This window comes from Varroa jacobsoni, unplaced genomic scaffold (genome assembly GCF_002532875.2).
Source record: "Varroa jacobsoni isolate VJ856 unplaced genomic scaffold, vjacob_1.0 scaffold_986, whole genome shotgun sequence".
Lineage (NCBI taxonomy): Eukaryota > Metazoa > Arthropoda > Arachnida > Mesostigmata > Varroidae > Varroa > Varroa jacobsoni.
Window position 1 is genome coordinate 164,644 of NW_019213888.1, and position 19,422 is coordinate 184,065.

Here is a 19,422-nt window from a genome sequence, read left to right on the forward strand (position 1 = left end):
CGTGGGTTGACGCTAGTATGGACAACGATATGGGGTGCGCTTAATGACGTGCAAAGATCAAGGTCATACCATAGTATCGCAACAGCACATTGCCAGATTTCGGGTTGATGGTTCTTATGATAGCAGAGTGTGTTTACGTAAACTTTTACAAAAAACGGAGGCCAAATATAGTTTGAAGATGCGTATTATATCTTCCTAGAGCTTTCACATGGCAAATTTCGCTTGAGTATTTCGTTAAATCGTTAAGGGCATTAAAGCGATTCAGGAAGATGTAGCATTAGATAGCATACATTGGCTACCTTAGAACCCTTTTAAGCACGCTGTGCTAGTTAATATCGGGGCAATCTTCTCAGACGCGTGGGCAACTGGGTTGTCAGCTGGGTCGCGCTGAGTTTTCCTTCCCTGCCTCGGCGAATCAAGCTATTCCCAAAATTTTAATAAAAGACGCACGGTTAAAAATAACCCATGTTGACTAACGTGCTCAGAATGTACCAATTACATCGCATATAACCCTGAATTGCAAAATCTCTCTCTTGAGGGTGTATTTATTTCCTATGTATATATATATATATATATATATATGTATATTACATTATACGTCAGTTTGAGAGTATAATGCTACCTATAAAAGCTTGTTACGACCTTGAAATGTTGCACGCTTTTTAGCCTAACAAACTTTCCGTGAATCCGTTGTAGCCAAATGAAACGTAAAATTAAAGATCCTTTTGTTCCTTACTATACGAGTAAATTGCTTTACGTCTGCAGGCTTCGTCCAATTACCTGATAAGACCTTCATCGACTTTTGTTCTAGCCAAGATCCAAATTCTATTTTTGCAATCTAACTTCTATACAAACTGCGGTGAAACGACGTGAGACCCGTAAACTTTGATATATACATGTACATTGCCTATACAAAACGCTTTCCGTATCCAGTTGTAAACAAGAGCACACGCGTGCATTTAGCGCGGGATCTATTAAGCGGAATTTTGTGTAGATGAGAACGGTATACCCACATACAAGGTGCACACATATTCGTATGTGCGGATAAAAGATTCAGAAACGGTTGGATAGATTGTTTGTTGAGTATGAGTGTGTGATTTATTATTTTTGAAACATACGTGCGCTAACTGCTACCTAGCGTCAGCTGTTCCTCTTTTTACTGCAAGTATTCCGCTTACAAAATTCATCCAGTAATAGATAATATTTATCTGTTGTTTCGAACAAACTTCTACGTGTTTCAAACACGACTGTGCCAGTCATCAACAGGAATCGCTTAAGGTCATGGCGTCGAATTTGCCTATCTGATATCTTAGAAATGATCAATTGGGCCACCAAAAATGTATCTATAATAGTAATAATAATCGTAAGAGAATAGGCGAGATAATTTGAGTATGGTTGGCTATTTTCAGAAACCTACAGAAAGTTTTGTCCATTGCCAAGAACAGGAACAGCAGTATTACATCAGAATACTTTCACACAAAAGAAGTTTCCGCATTCCGTTCCTCTGTTTACCTTACTTGTCTCAATAGTACCCTAAACATATATATACAAATAACACATATGATAATCGTATTTAAAAGTAGATTTTCAGGTAGTCAATGGTTCATGCGTAAAGTTAAGAACTTGTCACAAAACGGTGATTATTTCATGTACATTTCTGACTATAATTCCTTGGAACTGGTCATTTTCAATCCGTTTCAAACGCACTGTCTAATGTGCACCTACCAGCCCGTAAGGGTAATCCAACAGTCCGAAGAAAAACTTTTCGAGCGCAATGGAGCACTCCAAAATGCCATAGACTATCGAGATCTGAGCTTTGCGCGTCGCGTCTCCGATATTTCTACCTATTGATTGACATACTCAATGTACATAACGTATTTCGAAATATAAGTGGACGTATATTGGCATCACAACGTTCCAGAGACAACTATTTGTACATCGACTATGCTGAAGGCTGCAGAGGGCACATTGGCAGCGCAGCGGGCAATGAGGGAGAACCAAAATTCAGTACTGTTTAAGTACCGTTGAGACATTTGTTTCTGTCTCATGGATTGATTTCACACTTTGTCGTGTATCCTTGGCAATGCAAGGATCAGACTTCAGTTGTTATTCATTTTCGAGTGAGATCTGCAGATTTACAAAAAAAGAAAAAAACTATGTATTTTGAGAAATACGACGTAGTTTACGAGCGAATTCTCTACTTAATCACACCTGTCAATAACAGCTTACATTTGCTAACTGTTTGTTGACGGTCCGTTTGCAAGTCAGGCTGGCTTCGATCTAGGTAAATTTTCAAAAACTTCTGATAATAGAAAAATTTGCCCAAAGGAACAATCAGTGAGCCTGCGATTTTGGATAGTAGAATAAGAATAAACAACGGCCTGTGTAAGTTGGTGCTGTTGATTTCAGTTCTTGAAAAAGTAATAGTATAATCATCGAGACGTAACCTTTGAAGGGCTGGTAATAGTAGTGGTGGTGGTGGTGGCGGTGGTGGTGGTGGCGGTGGTCTCTGCAAGAGCAAGTAGCAGTCACGATGTCTTTCAGGGGCCCCTCGGTCGATGTTGTTCCCGCTACGCTGTTGCTGCTGGTGCCGCCGCGGCTGCTGTAAATCATGTTGCTTAGAGCAGCGCCAGCAGCAGCAGTGAGAGACCCGGCTTATACAGCATGCGCCGCTGAGCCAGCCGCAGCATCATCGGATTGGCTACAACCGCCCATCGAAAGAACAGCAACGAAGAATAACTATGAAGACTACCCATTCCGTACACAATCATTGCGCCGCTGCTGTTCGGTCCGCTTTTGGGCCTCATGGACACGAGAGACAGCCGTATGAAAAGCAGCTAGAACATCAGCCATTCCATCTGGTCTACGCTCACCAGTTCAATCGTCCTTTCGGTGGTCCTACTTTTATGCTGTTGTTTGTGCTCGTGTGACTGTGGCTGTTGCTTCTACAACGGCGAGGCCGGCAACTGCAATGGCCGGTGGCCAACAGCGAAGCCAAGAAGCTCTCACTGTCACTTCTGCTGGCAGTTACCGTGCTACTTCAAATGTTAGTAGAAATAATAGTAAGGGGTGGTAAGGAAAACAACTATGCTGACCAAAGCGGGATATTCATTGCATAGAACTATCGGTCCCACTGATGACCATAGGGGATCGCAAAGGATTTTTGCCTACGCTGACTTGCGCAATCGTTTTTAGCGGGTTAGTGCAGTATTTGTGTAAATTACAAAGAGCTTTAATTCGTAATATTCTTTCGGAGGGCTTGTTCGACGTACGCCTTTTATAATGTTTGGAAAGGGCCTGCAAAAGTGACCAGAAAAGTATCTGGAACAGCTACTTTTGCACTAGGAGATATAAACTTCACTGTTGATTCCTATATAAATTTCCTGATCAATAACTTTTCTACGCAATCTTCCCAATAACGGCGGAGAATTTATAAAGCATATAAGTGTAAAAATTGCTACGTTTCTTGAGCTCTACGCTTGAGGGTAGGCACGCAATTGAATTTTCAACGTAGACAGATAATTGTTTTTCTCATGTGGCCAAATGTAACGTTTCCTCTAAAGCGCACTTGAGAATTGCTGGAATATATTGATATTTTGGCATTAGCTAGTTTCTAAGGGGCCTAACGCCACCAGGGACTTTGAAACTTAAGGTCAGCTCCAAACTGAATACCGAAATGTCTTTAAAAGGCCAACGATCCCACAGCGACGGCTTGATCGCAATAGAAGCATGAACTAATTAACGGGACACTAAACATCTGCTACTGATAACAGAGTGAGTAAGAGAAGTGTAAGGAGTATTTGAATGAGAGCAAGTAAACGGGGGAGGTATTGCATTAGGGTGGTAGAATAATTGCGCTTTGTTTGAGTATGAAACTCGGATTCAAACCCGAACGATTTAGGCTAAATTAGAAAAATAAAAAAAATGATAGGTTATGTGCGATATGTGGACGGTTAAGTTAATCAACGTGGGTGTTTATTGGCAAACATGAGCGGATCTTGGTTATCCTTTTATAGCATTTTTTTTTTTATTTCATCCATGCTCTGTAACTTGAACTAGAAAAACATTTTCAATCGAGCTTTGAGGCACAACTTTTGAACTAGATTGTTCTTGGGATATCGATGGAAAGACAGGCTTCTTAACCCTGGTTCTTTCAAATTAAGTGGATGAACTGATCGTTTAAAATCAACTTATTGCAAAGTCCCTACTATATCTACTTTAATTGAAAACCCATAATAGTAATAGATATCGGTACATAGCTAAATCGGGTCGAAAGTGGATTATAACTGTGAAATGTGTGCTTGTCAAATATTTATAATAGGATTGTCTATGTCGGTAAATATATATATATCGGGAAACAATTAAATATATCAGAGTAGAGGGTTAAATAAAGGGAAACTATTTTCGAATTCGCGATTTTTTTTTAACGATTTTAGTTACGACTAATTTTCGAGGGCTAAACTTGAGCTCAACTTTCCAAGAAGATCCCGGTTGGACAGTGGTAACGCCAAGCAAAAGTGCAATTGAAGGTTCGTTAAAAGGGTTCACTTGTCTGGCCCGGTCAATGAGATAGTATTATCATGTTTTTACTCCTGTGCAATTCAAGTTTTCTTTACCACAAGGATTTTTGATTTTGGTAGCTATAACTCTGGTTCCCTTTCACATAGCATTGAGAAATAGCAACATGCGCCTTTCAATAATCATCAGTCTGATGGATATCGTACTTAGTTTACCGTGCCTGTATTTATTAAGCTACTAGCTGTTGCGAAGTTATGAGCCGAAAGTTTAAACTTGTTCGTAAGTTTTCCTAAAGGATCTCGAAAGAGTAAATTCGGAAAGCTAACATTTGATGTATTTGTTGCTTAGCAAAGCCAGAGCCCTCAGACAATAGGTATGAAATGACCCGTTCTTCGTGAGTATTCGTCATGTAGGGCTTCTTTGAACTCTGCCTCCAGTACCGCTTGTCAGTTCAGTACCGTTCCCACTCTACATCCTTACGCCTTGGTCTAAGCTGGCTAGACTTGCTAACGTTACGAAACTGGATGGTACAACTGCATTGACATGATTGACGAAGTCGTTATACTAACAAAATTCCTTGATATTCCCTAAGAATGTCAAAAAGGCATCCGGTAGCCCCAACTGGTGTATCACACACATTTTTTTCAGAATAAGGGTATTCAGGTCTCTTCCCGTAGCTTAGTGCGTGCTAGGTAGTAGGACCTCTTCTATAGGAACTAAGGCGCAGCCTTATAATTACATCTTTTTACTGTTTAAATACTGTTTAGATATATTGTATTCGGCCGTTACAAGCGAATCCGGCAGACCTTAAAATTGAATTAACTGAATGAAACTCCTGACCGAAAACCGGTTGAGTTTACTGTAGAGAAAATAAGATCAGAAGAAAGAACAATAGAAACCTATTTTAGTCTTGAAGATCAACGCTTAGTAGTCAAATGTTCGTTTCTTGAAGGCCACAGCGCTGTGGAGATTATTATCAAAGCTTGGTTAAGACACTAGGCAAGGAGGCCTTAAGCAAAAGTATAATACGTAGATGGTGCGAATGTTTCAATAACAGAGATTCAAGTGTTGAAGACGAGGAAGGATGCCACGACCTTAACGACAAGCACGCATTACCGCACTTGTGGAAGCTTTTTGCGGAGCAAAGCTCCATTGGCCAAAATTAGTATTTCACATGTAACGTAGGGCAGAATTATAGCCCAAATACACAAAACGCAGCCCGGAAAAAAATCGAGTTCGGTGACAGCGTTAGGAAGGTTCGCACGTAAATGATGGCAGTAACTGATATTGACATTAAAGGTATGCTTGCCGAAAGTGAGATGATAAATGTAGCCCGCCGTCTCGAGTTCCTCGAAAGTTTTATGGAACGTTAATACGGCAATCAAAAGCGCGCAGCTTGGTTATTTGATGACAATGTCAGACCTCATCGCCATGCCTCATGTTACTTCCTGGATTGAGCAAAGGTATATGCAATGTAGGCTTCAACCCACTTATCTTTTCCTTCTAAGTTCATGTGGCTATAGGGCTAGTGATGTTCTAAAAAGGGAACTGGTAGGCGAGCATACCCCATTGTCAATTTATCTTAACAAACCACAAATCGAGAAATTTTATATGGAAATGCGGATAATACGTATATGGCTGTCCAGAAAGTATCGCGGCGGATCTGCACAATTGGTCTTGTGCCTGTTTTTTCGTCGACTCAACTAATTTTACTCTTTAATACTATATCCAGCCTAACGTAAACTGTTGCTTTTTGGAACGACTATAGGAGCTTTTTTAGTGCTCACTGATCGATGCTGTTTCGAATACTAATGCTAATAGAACGCACTGTGACGCGAGTTCTATGAGACATTAGATAGCCTCTGGCCAACCTATAATGGACGTCGCGACTGATAGAGCCGGTAAACCTATTGATCCTGTGTTTGGGAGATTAGCAAGCTTCACGATTTTTATTTGCACGGCTCAAAAATTACTCGAAAAGCACCTCTTTACGCACTTTTCCGCTATTTTTCTATAGGTAAACCGATACAATCTTAGATTTATGGTAACGGCCATACGGCGGCCATATGGTTACAACAATGGCGGCACAGATAAAGTGGCTAGCCATAGACTTTGCCTCACGCCTGTATTGCTATTAAACATATTTTACTTTATCTGTGTAGACGTAAAAGGCTAATTATATTTGTAATAGAGGTAAAGTCGAATAGCGGCCAGCTATTTCTTAATGGCTGTAACCTAATAGTTTCTCTCACAGTATAGTCTAAACATAGTTAATACATGTTGACCATATTTATTTACGTAACATAAATTGAACACACTTGTTTATGCAACACAATTTTCACAGAGGCATATATTTGTCCATTTAATTAAGCATATATTTATAATAGAGTCAACATTAAATAGCATCTGTATATTGCTTAAGAGCTGTAACCTAATAGTTTTTTCCACAACATATAATAGTTTTCTACGCAACGCACATTGAGCACCTGTTCTACGAAAAAATACGGTTTTCACACTGTTGATATATCAACGCGGACGACGCTGACGGCCACCCTGGTGTTCGTAGGCACGGCACTATCTTCATACACGGAACATGAGAATAAAGCTAATGCCGTCAGTTTACGACCAACCAAACGGACATTACGCTTTCTGAGTGGAAGCAAACATTTGCCTCTAGCGGGAAAAGTACTTGGCCAATCGGCCTCATCCTGCGCACGAATTTTCCCAGGATGAATCTCTAGCGATTCAGAAATCAGCACAATCCAACCACCTGAACGGGTCGCTTTCGACCCGACAAACAAAGAAACTTCGCACAACGACGAACTTTTCGTAGCGCAAGAGACTCGTAGAACTGTATAAGGGCAACTGTCAGAACTAATAAAAAAAATATTAAGAGAAACAAGCGAACAAAAGTAGAGACTAGATATGGCGAAAAAGACAGTTGTACAAGGCAGATGAAAAGAAAACAAAACAAAACATTTTATATTAATGATATTCTGTATTCTAAGTTGGCCAACCAGTTAACAATATTCCTTCGGCAATGAGAGAATGAAAGAGATGAGAAGAAGAGGCATTAATTGCGTAATGATTGTGACGAAGAAGAACCTATTGTAACATACCGGAATGTTCTGAGTTATCGTACCACCGCTTTTAACCTATGTATTAGGTTCTACAAAGAATAAATAGTATAATTGGATGAATGAAACGAAACAGAGTCTGGTCAAGTGGGTTCGCTAGCAGAAGTGGGGAAGTTTTATACCATGTATTTTGAGTAAACGTCATAAACAATCATCTGAATCAATGGCAGAGCTCACACTAGCGAGCCGCCTGTGTTGCAAACGAGATTTCTGTACATAACGGTAAACAAAATTCATATATATACATTTTGTTTATCATTATGTGCAGAACGAGGCGAAGTAGACGGTCCATAACAGGGATTATATAGAAACGGTTTGAGAATTCCGAATCAAACGACGTGTAGCTTGCTGATGTAGGAAGTATTAGCTGCTTTCGAAGCAAAAGTACCAGGATAGTTGGATATGCTCTAATATTAATAGCTGTCGACTTTTTGCATATCCTAAGTTTTCATTCTTTTGAATCTGAGCTGCTGAGACTTTCGATGCGTCCAAAGTGTAGATCCGCTGGACCTTGTGTGTCTGACACGTTTGAGCGTAACTTCAAGGAGTCTACGATCAGAAATACTGCTTTACCCATAGCTACTGCTAAGCATGTCTTCACGAGCTTAGAGAAGGTATTATAGAGAATCACTTGCGAGCGGATTAGGCCGTGAATCAAAGCCACTAATGCAAATCCCAGTCACACGCCATAAACATGACCCGAAACGTACTCCTCTCGGCACACACAAACACTCTTATTTAGGCAACTGCATTTAGATGCAGCCTATCAGCCTATATATATATATATATATATATATATAAGCTTCGAGAAACAAAGAGGTTAGACTATACCTTGCGTAGAATGGATGCTACTTCTGAGCCCCCGTCCCAGGAAATTTCCAGGAACTATCTTAAAATGCGTTTTATCGTCTTGTATGATGTATAAGGTGCGGGGGGGTGTTTAGGCCAACACTCGCCAAATGCTTTAAGACTTTTCTATTATGTGGGCAAAATTGTATTTTTGAAGAAATGTTTGTTGAAAACACTTATACCTTTGACTTACATAGACGCACAAGAGAATATGATGTGCGCCAGAAGCGGAACAGTACGTACAGGATTAGCAGCGACCTGATGCGAGGAAGCCAGCCATTTAGCAAGCCTAAAAGAAGAATGATTCTCTTTTGAAAGAATACTGTTATTATAGTTGAAAAGAACTCATTTTATGACCGTACACTGCCTATCTATCAGGTCAAAGATTATAATCTCTTTATCATACATAGGTCTATATGAAGTTCTGCACAATGTGAAGCTAGATTTTAATTGGCTCAAACATTAACGTGTCTGCTAGTTTAATCTCATTTGAGATGTGGTGAGGAACAGTAGCCGTGTTTGTCCAAAACCAACCTAAGCGCACTGAAGTCTGTAATTTCGCTATAAATAATTATCCATCGTATATTCTATCCTATCATTGTGATTATCCGCAATGCGGTGCATATTTAGACAAAAAAAATTATTAGGTGTGAACGATACGTCTTACGAATACAGTCGTCCAAACATCTTTCAAAAACAATTAAATGGGACACCTTGTCGAACACAACAATGGTTGGTACAAGTGCGAATAGATGATATTTTGGCTTAGCTTGACATACATACGCATACATATCCTCTGTTATGTATGCGTATGTAGTTATACTCTGAGGCCACTCTCTCCTTTCCATTTCTCCTGTGAAGTTAGCATCGACGACATAAGGTTTCAATGGTCGAGGTGCTATAATCCACATAGCTCCTTTTCACCCTATGGCCTATCTAGCTCTATATCTAGCCCATAAAGAATCACGATGTAATGAGTTCTATAGACTATATTTTGTTCTCAGTTTGCCCTTGATATAGTAGCTTTGAGACAGGCATAACTGGTAAGAAAACGAGCCAGCTGTTGCTTCAAGTGAACCTCGATAAAATACTTTGACGTTATCTATGGTCTTCCTTCGCCTTTCCGTATTCTTTATTTATAACTATCATCCCATAGTATTACGCTTAAGACATATCCGCTGTTCTAATTAAAGCTTTTAACTATATGCAGGATTTGTCTGTTTTAATTACAATGTACATTTCTCCTTATCTATCGGATTTATGCTAAAAAATCTAGCTTTACCTAAAAGGGGTCTTTGACATTTATAATTTTCAAAAAAAGATCAGTTTCATTCTATTAGGGGGTGTGCGGACGCTTTCGTAATTTTGTAGTATGGTCAGCTATGACATTTACGCACCTTGTGAATGCCACACTGAGCTGGCCAAATGCACAGAGACGCTCTCCTCTCTATAGGGTCTCCCCTTCACAAATTTACAAACAGATCATTTATAGGGAAATCCATCTTCTTCTGTGCCTTCTCTGATGGAACAATGCAAACCTGAGCAAAGACGAAAATAGACACAAACCTGGGTTATGAGAACCGAATAACGAACTTACGACAATTCGCGTATTGAACTTGCTTATTGGCAGAGGAAGCGATGTCAAGTGATATCAGTGTATGAGAATTATTCCCAAAACTAAATTAAAAGTTCAAGCTAACAACTTCAAACTCGGAATTGGTATTGAACTTTTAATGTATTGCTTAAAGAACGTTTTTGAAAACACCAAAAAACGTTTTTACAATTCTAGAGCAATTCTGTCGAATCGAGCGGAACATTTGAGAGGTGTATAATGTCAGCAAAAAACATGAAAATACGAGGTCCAGCACTGACGGAAAATCTTGCTTTGAATGCCAAGGTTTCTAGAGCTGCGGCTTTTGATTCTTTTATCTGAAATCGATTGCCATGTCTTCTTAGCTGAGCTCGAAGGACAGTGTCAATGAACGGATTTTTTTAGTATAGGCTAGGGGTTTTTCGATTTGTATGCCTAGTTTTTTGTTCCTCATCGTTAGAAAAATGTATTTTGATCGCCTAGTAGGCTGAGCGACAAAAACTGAAAAATATTGTATAGTGCTAAATGAGTTTTAAATGCATCCAGTAGAGAAGTTCCACATATATACACACGCGTGTAGCGAAAGTGTTTTTAAGCAGTACGGTCAACATTTAGCTGAATGATGGCGTGAAACTTCTAGGATAACTGGAATCCTCGTAAAGAAATGGCAGTGAACGCCAAGGAATCGGAGTAAGAAATAGCCTCTCACAGGAGGGGTTCGTTATTCGTTCTGCTACTGTTACTGCTGAAATCGACTGCTTGCTTACAGACGTTTGTTCCATTCTATCTATAGTGTGTAGTAGCATTTTATCGAGTACTGTCAAACATCACCTCCTGCGAGGTCCGTTCAGTGTACAAACACCGACCGACGAACCCCTCGTGCTTCCTCCTGCTCAGGCCGTGCTTCCCTCTCGGTAGTAAATCCTCATTTCGCGCGAAAAACGCGAACGACGTGCTTGGCTTTGTGTTGAAATTTCTTACTAGTGACTTAGTTTCTATACATGGGTCTAAGTCGTCTTGAACGCGTTGACTACATGTTCCCTATAACACTAACGTATTTTACATTACCGATTTTGCTTTAAAACGGCTCTGAGAACGCCAACACAACGTTATATTCAAGTTATACGAGCTTTACCACACAATACAATTAGCAATTTATTTCTACAAAGGATTCTTACCAAAACTTTAAAGAGACATCATTAGCAGGATTAGGCTATATTTGTATTTCTTATGGGTAAAATAAATTAACACTGATTATAGCAGGGTCTTTGGTAACTTGTGCCGTGTTTAATAAAGTCGTGCTTGCCGGCCTACTGCGATAGGCAACTGTGAATAGTTTTCTAACACTGCGAGATCGGCTTGTTTACCCCCTAGAAACAGCACAGGCAACGCTCAGAACAGATGTATACGCAGAATAGCTACTTGCTAGTTGCTATAATGTACCAAGGTTTAAGCACCAAGATTTCAGACCATCCATCCCATGTCACAAGGTTGTGAACCATAAACCATATATTACGCTGTCAGCACTTTTGTATTTGATACATGTCTGAATTTTGACATAAACGGCCCAACTGTAGGTACTGCAATGAATGGCTCTACTAATTTATGATGTATTGTACTTTGGCTAATAAAATTTACATATCTGTGATACTTTTATATAAGTAGATAAATAAAACTCAGTTTAAAAACCCAATTATCAATTGGCTCTTGTTCTAGATACACCAAAATGGTTGCCTATCAGTAAATACGTTAAAGTCAACACTGCCTTGCTTCGTTCTTTCTATAATTAATACACATAAAAAAAAAATAGAATAATCACCTGTATTGTTGGGATGTATTTGAACGGTTCGACAATCTACTTTAGATGCTGTGCATAGCAACCCAAGCCATTTTTCTTACGAAAAAAAAAATTCACGCACATCTGTTTGTCAAACACTGCGCCAGTATTCAATCAAATGTAAGTCTTCTATGTACTTCGATAACGCTGAGTGTAAATTTTAACTAAAGAAAGTTAGGTATGATCGTTTTATGATACTGCACACCATGAACGCAATAAAGCACATGCCTATTTAAGCCTTGTTTTTGATTTTGCATGTACCTATTTAAGAACCTCGCATTATCAAACATTACTTCGTTAATAAATATATCATGTTCTATGCAGGAATCGGAAATTACTAAAGGAATGTAGTAAGAGCAGATAGTGGGCCACTTATTAGTGGAAACCCAGTAAGGCCGGCCAGCTGAACGACTTGAAACCATTAAGTAAAATTTTCTTGTATTTTTGCTTTTCTACAGGAATTACACCAAATTTACACATAAATAAATTAGACAAAATATTTCAGAAGATAGCAGCCATCTTGTTACCACCAACTGTAGTGGTGACATGTAAAAGGAGTCTTCTAGCAAGACAAGGATGAAGCATCGTTAACTTGCAACACTGTACAATTGTATGCCTCCAATTGGAGATTTCATACAGCTACCTGCGAACCTATCCTGGCGGTATTTGGATTCGTGGGTGTTACGGCTTGGCATATTTTTGCAATTATTTTTGAGATTCTTTTTAAATTATCGATACTTTTTCACTCTCCTCAAGGCAGTATTTCACGATTTATTGTAGCGGTGAAAATTCAGGTACAAAAAAGAGCAGGAGTGCTTCGGTCGTAGGTACCCTGGCAGAAACCTATATTTCGAAACGCCTCCCGTGACGTAAAACCTCAGGGGAGATCGAGTGACCTAATGGGCTATTACAGAATTCCTCTGGGAGCAACGTGAAGCTGCTGCTGCTGCTACTACTACTATATTCTACTCTTACGCGAGAGAGACACAACAACTTCGCCAAGGTACATAAAATCGGTGAAGTATGATCGCTATTGCAAAACACACCCAAAGATACGATGTGCATTTGTTAACGCACTTCTAATCCGTTTAGCCTTAGAGATAAACAGAGCGGCATTATCTATTGTCTTCTAGAAGAGTAAGGGAAGCTAATTATTAAGGCGATATTACAATTCAACATAACGATAACTTTCGACCTGCAAAATGCACCGCGTTTGTAGGTTACTGAGATTGAGCTGTCATCATGCATCATTTTTTTCACTGAAATAGGCCGCTCTCAATCGTAAACCATAGGACTATAGTATACCCAGCTTTTGTACCTGCAGATTGCAGATAATGTTATTTAAATAAGAAAGGTAAATTATTCAAGTCGCTCGGGACTAACAAGGGTATCTTTAACTAAATGATAAACGTTTCTAATAAGTTCAGTCGGAAAGGACTCGTGCATTAATGAAATTAGTCATTCAGAAAAAGCTTCTCAGCATCAACATTGCGCACCAGACAACAGAGCCGGATTGAATACGCTTCCGCTTGCATTTTGCTTACCGTAAGAAGTTGTAACGAAGAGACCCAAATGCAATAGAATAGCTTGCAAATGTCTGGTATTGGAATAAGGGGGGAATGCTTTGGGATGGATTTGTTAAAAACTCTGTAGAACCGTATAATGTTTTCATTAAGAGTATCTTGGGGGTTTCGGTGAAACTTTTATGAGTGTTCATTTATATACGCTCTTATATTATATGCTAAAACTAAGGTCGAAGAACAGGGATTATGAAATGAACAGGGATACTAATTTTCAAATAAAAAATATTCATGACAGAGTCTCGTACAGGTTAGTCGTCGTAGTTGAGCCGATCGTCGGGGAGTCCTGCTTTTGCCAAGGGACGTATAGAAGAAGATAATGTAGAGCAAATCTTACCTCAACGATAGCAATACCTTCATGCAATATGAACTTTTTTAGAATTAAATCTTTCATTTTATTTCTTCAACACTGTTTAGATTAAAAATGACTGTTGTCTAATATACCGTTTCCACTGTCACATAGGCTCATAGGTTTATTTAATTCTAAATTGGCCTTTCAAAGCGACCGTTCTACAAATGAGAAATAAACCCTCAAAATCTGTATTTAGGAAGAACTAAGCTATAGGATAATACTCAGACATTTTTAACGCTGGCGGAGAATAGTCGCAAAAAAATGTTTTTCGTAGCAATTAAAAGACATCAATAGCATTAATACTACTGCCGGCAAGATAGTTGTCGCAAATAAAAAAGGAATTGTCATATCCAGTGAAAAGTACTACCCTTAAAGTGAGAAACGCTCGATACGGACTTGCCTAAATTTTCGAAACAAAAGAGTAAACGTGCAGTATAAAAGTACGCACAAATCTCTTCCGTAACAGCTTTCTACCTAATCTATATTACCATATCAAAAGACAAAGTAAGGTACACTATGTTAGAATTAAAAGAAGAGTGGAGCAATATTACGAAAGTACGTGTTCTTGTCCGTTCCCAAAGTTGAGTAGTTAGTATTGAATCCAAAGCAAAATTTTCGACAACAGAAATAAGTTCTAATGTAAGTGTAAAGTTAGCTGCTTTGTCGTTCTGTGTGTTTGGCCGTTAGCCTTGAAATCTTGCTAGCTATTATCAACCATAGGACGATAGAGGCAGACATGAAATTAGCAACGTTGGTTCGAACTTCCCTTGTTGTCCTGTATGTGACTTTATAGGGCAATATATGCGTGGGAGTACATGCTGTAAGCCGAACTAGGCTAAGACGACAAGGGAGCTGTTAAGGAGCGTGTGGTAGCGGGCCTGCTGGGCCTGGAGAACACAGTGGTAGTAGTCCTGACTAAAGGTAAAGGGACACTAACATCTCTGAGCTTTATGAGGGGAGAAAAGAGAGTAAGAAATAGGGGGGTGGTAGAAGATATCCTTACAGCACACGGTGTAGGATATTGTATACGAATCATGGTAACAGCCCAAAGAGATCCAAAGATGGTCAATATCCTGTGCACTGTATATATATATATATATATATATATGAAACTTGACCACATTACGTCTTCTGACTAGTAAACGGCTTGAGTAACTGATGCATGCACCAAGAAAATAAATTATTTACTTAGAGTTACCAATTTCGAGGCTACGGAAGATCTATGGAGAGCGCTTCATCCGTTTATATCAAATGGTCCCAAAGGTTTCAATGCCAAAATTGCAAGTTTTTAGCGCAATCAGATACTGCAATTTTAGGTAGTATTCTATTAAATTAGAGCTTAGATAATGCTATATTAGGTAGTATTATCTAAGCTCTAATTTTAACATGAACACAACGTTTTCCAATATAAGCTTTGTTCCTAAAAACACTATATCTACGTAATTATGTTCAGATAGCACGAAGAGGAGTTAAAAAAATAAGCCTTCCAGTTAGAAAAAGATATGCTTGCCGTTTAGAAAAGACCATGTAAACTAAGAGTTTATGAACTGGTCATTATTAGCCATATGATATTCTTCCTTTACATTTTAAAACCAAAGCCCGTAAGATTTATAGGCGAAGAGTAGCACTCTACTAGGCATTTGCAACGCGAACCGTTGGCCAACATCACTAAAGTGATTAAATTGTTTAAACAAGACCAAGTGTATATATATATATATATATATAAATGCGGGCATATCTTTATTGTTAGCTATATTAGCTAATAAAGGTTTACTATTTACTAAACTTATGTTATTATAGATGTTGGCTTGCATAAAACGTATTTCGCATGTTGTATCTAGATTTTTATATTGACTTTATAGGGCCGTTAATCAGACAGGGCCATACCCGTATGAAAATATGCAAGTTAACGACCTCGGTCTCAGGCTCCTAACCCATACTGTTGCTCTTATTCATGATCCTAAGATACGTGCTTGTCAGACGACAATTTACCTATTTACGCCAACGCCTATTCTTTTGACCAAAAGGCATTAAAGGGTTACAGGGTCTGCCGCTTCTTTTACTAAAAGAATGTAGTGTTTGTATGAAGTGTTAATGTATAACAATGTAATTATATAGTCTCCATATAGGCGAGCAAAGATGAACAAAATCACTACTATATATATATATATATCAAAAGCTAGACGTAACATTCATCCAGAACGGATTAAGTCCAGGAAACAGTTAGGTTCGTTTAATCTTTTGTGCATCAAGGATACGGCAACCTCAGCTCATACAGATCGAGTATAGTTCCTTGGCTATTCAAAGTCACTTTCCCTAAATGAGAATATAATATGCCATTGTTCTATACCTTAGGCAGTATGATATAACGATTTCTAATATAAAAACATGGCCGATATTTTCGTTGTTACTTAACAATGAACAAAAAATATGTTTAAATAAAAATAGAATTATGCTTCAGGAGATCTATCGAACGATATAAAGGTTTTGGAAAAGCCTTTAAGTAAGTAAAAGTCTTTAAGTAAGCTCAACTTGAAAGTTGACTTATCCGTTATCCAATGGAACTCTGCGCAATTTTAATTTTCGCTTTGAAGCACAAAACGTAAGTTTGATACATAGCGTTATTGCCAAGCCTAGTAAATACGCCGTGATATACAATACAGACGTAAAAACAAACAAAGTACTTTACAAATTATAACTTTTACGAAAATAAACGAGTCGTAAAGGAAATAAGCAGTTTTTCTGAATATAAAAAGTCGGATGTGTCAAGTTTTATCTCTCGTTTTTTTACCAAGTTCTACAGCTAAACTTTAAACATTTACTCGCATCAAAATATCAGCACGTTTTGTAAATAAAGGTGTTTATCTGAGTCGTGTAATTTTGCCCCCAAAATGATTCATTATTAAAATAAGGCCTTCACATTGTAGAAGACAAAAGGAAAATTATGAGGTCTACCTACTTTTGAGACGCACCTTTGAGCTTCCATGCGTAATTCGCAAGTAAGCAAAAACCCAGGAAGAAGTAGATGCGAAATTTTTACTCTAGGAGCTAATTTACTTTAGATGCCAATTTATATTTTATATATTAAGCGATCTATTTAACCAATTGACGCCAGAGAATAGCTTTTTCTGCTTTAACTTCAATGGTAAACAGCTGTATTTCTTATACATTTCTAGACTATTGCCAAGGAGTTCGTGCAGCTGCTGATACAATGACTGTTCCGATTAATTTTTCTAAAGCATATATATATATTTAAGCACAAAAGTAAAGTAATTTTTACATAGGTGCTCAACTTTGTGCTTTTTCCAACCTTACAACAACAAGCATAACAATATTAACGATACCTAATTATTATATCATCTATACCGATCGAACTTAGCATCCGCTGATAATATTCAACCAAATACAAACATCTATCAAAGCAATTTGTTTGGCAGTTATATAATATGTAATATTGCCAACGTACATGGTGGTACAAAAACAAAATGTAAACACTACTACTAATAAGAGTTATCATCATTCTTATCGGGTCTTGTCGGCACTACAAACGAGACTAGACAATATTATAATTTCCTAAAGGATCCGTCATATCGTACATATAATGAAATTATCGTTTGATCGGCTTGCAATTTGGACGATAAGTTACCAGGAGCAGCTGGTTAAACTTTTCCTCCTGAAAGCAGGCAAAATAGCACAAAACTGGCGGTATGTTCGCGTATGAAGCTCGTCAACCTGGGCTCCCCTGCAGCACTTTCAGTATCTGTTTCTGCCATAGGCCAGCTAACTTCAAATAGAAATGCTAATGTGTACCATTGGCAAACGCACGGGGCGTTTCTTCTTTATCGATCGGGTCCTGTTTAACAAATAGTGTTTACATTTTATCACTCGTATCCTAGTTTCGCCCAGCCAGGATAAAAGCGTCCATTATTTTTAAGCTGCGCGGTGACCGAATGAGTCCGTAATTAAGTTTCACGTTTTCTGCAAATTTTGCCGCTGTACCCAAGACAGAAGAAATCTATTGAACTTTGAAAGTATGCCGAACAATACGACAAGAGAATTGTTTTTGGGAATTCTCGAGCAGAGCAAAATAACGATCATAATAACGTTTGGGGAAAATTCCCCAGAAGCTGTAAAAAATCTTAGTATAACTATTACTGCAGAATAGAAACAATATGGGAAGCGCAAGAAGAAAATTTAAAGCACTATAAATTATGCAAATAACAGATACAAAGACGATGAGGATTAAATATCAAATCGGGTTAACATAGCAATTCGCAAGCTCAAAGCTTATGGGCTTGAATGCTGGGTTGCACCTATCAGTGGGACGTCACAAACATAGAATTTTAGAGAAATGAGTGTTCAAAGTTGCGTCACGTCAATGACTTAACGTGGGGCATGAATATTTAAAGGTTTCGTACTTCTATTCAGCTTCTTCGTCATTATTTTTTACCGCCTGATTAGCGCCAATATAGGTTCACAAGATCAGGACCCCAAATTGCGCCCGAATACGAATAATCAAAATATCGACTTTCAATATCGATCAAACACCAGTTACATGTTTGAAAATCAACTATATACTTTTCGATAATTTTTTGCGTGAAGACGCATCATTAGGGGCCTGAAGTTTGAGTCCTGCCTCTGACCAACATTTTTCTGTATATTTACTCAGATAGTAAGCACATAATTGCATGAGTTGAATGAAAAGAAATTGCAATATAACAACAACAACAACATTCTTACAATAATTTTTAGCTTTTATTTATTCGGGCGCAAAGGTTAAATTAGACATTAACCAACATAAGGTTAAGAATTTAAATAAATTGAATTACATCTAAAAATTATACTAATAATAATAGCAACGGAGGAGACCTTGATAGTAATTGAAACAACTAAGCTCTACGCTTGCAGACAAAACGAAAAATCAAGCTGTTACGACAGTCTATGCGATTACAAAAACAGCGGCAGCTGAATATCTGTAAGACATGGTGCCGGAACAGCCAATAGCTACACCAGAAAACCTATGCGGGAAGAGGGCTGCAGCCAGCTAGGAGCTATATAGGAGCTATAACATTAGCTTGCGACCGTAATAAAGCTTAAATCGCATTTCGAGCAGGGGAACGGCATCGAGTAGGACGGCCCTTCAGCCTCATGGCAGGATAGAGCAACGAGAGGAGCATGTCCGAGGTTACCAAGCAGCCGACCACTAAACTACGCCAATGGTTGGTTTCGGGGGCTGCAGGCTTACTGCCAGTTATACGTCCGCGAGCAGAGAATATAATAGTTGCAGTAATAAGAATAGTATAAAGCGCAGAGGATCTTCGTCGTTATGCGGGTCGGCAGAGAAGGCGGTTTTGAGCTGCGGCCAGCAGGAAGTGTGCTTGTTCAAGATCCACACACACACACTGGCGGCAGCACTTTTATTTTACGGCTTTTATATCGTTTTTCAAGAGGAGTCCGCCCTTCGTAGAGGAAGATAGCTACTTTGCTGGATTTGTGGTCTATGGGGCCGCGAGATTTTGGTGGTATGCCATCCGAATATGTTCGTGAAGCTCAAGTAA

The 19,422-nt window shown here is 38.7% G+C and overlaps 1 protein-coding gene across 2 annotated transcripts in view; it reads right to left on the minus strand.

The window, feature by feature from the left end:
- The window catches only part of LOC111265560 (uncharacterized), a 47,466-nt gene that overhangs the window by 21,666 nt on the left and 6,378 nt on the right, over positions 1-19,422 (minus strand). The window lies entirely within an intron of this gene.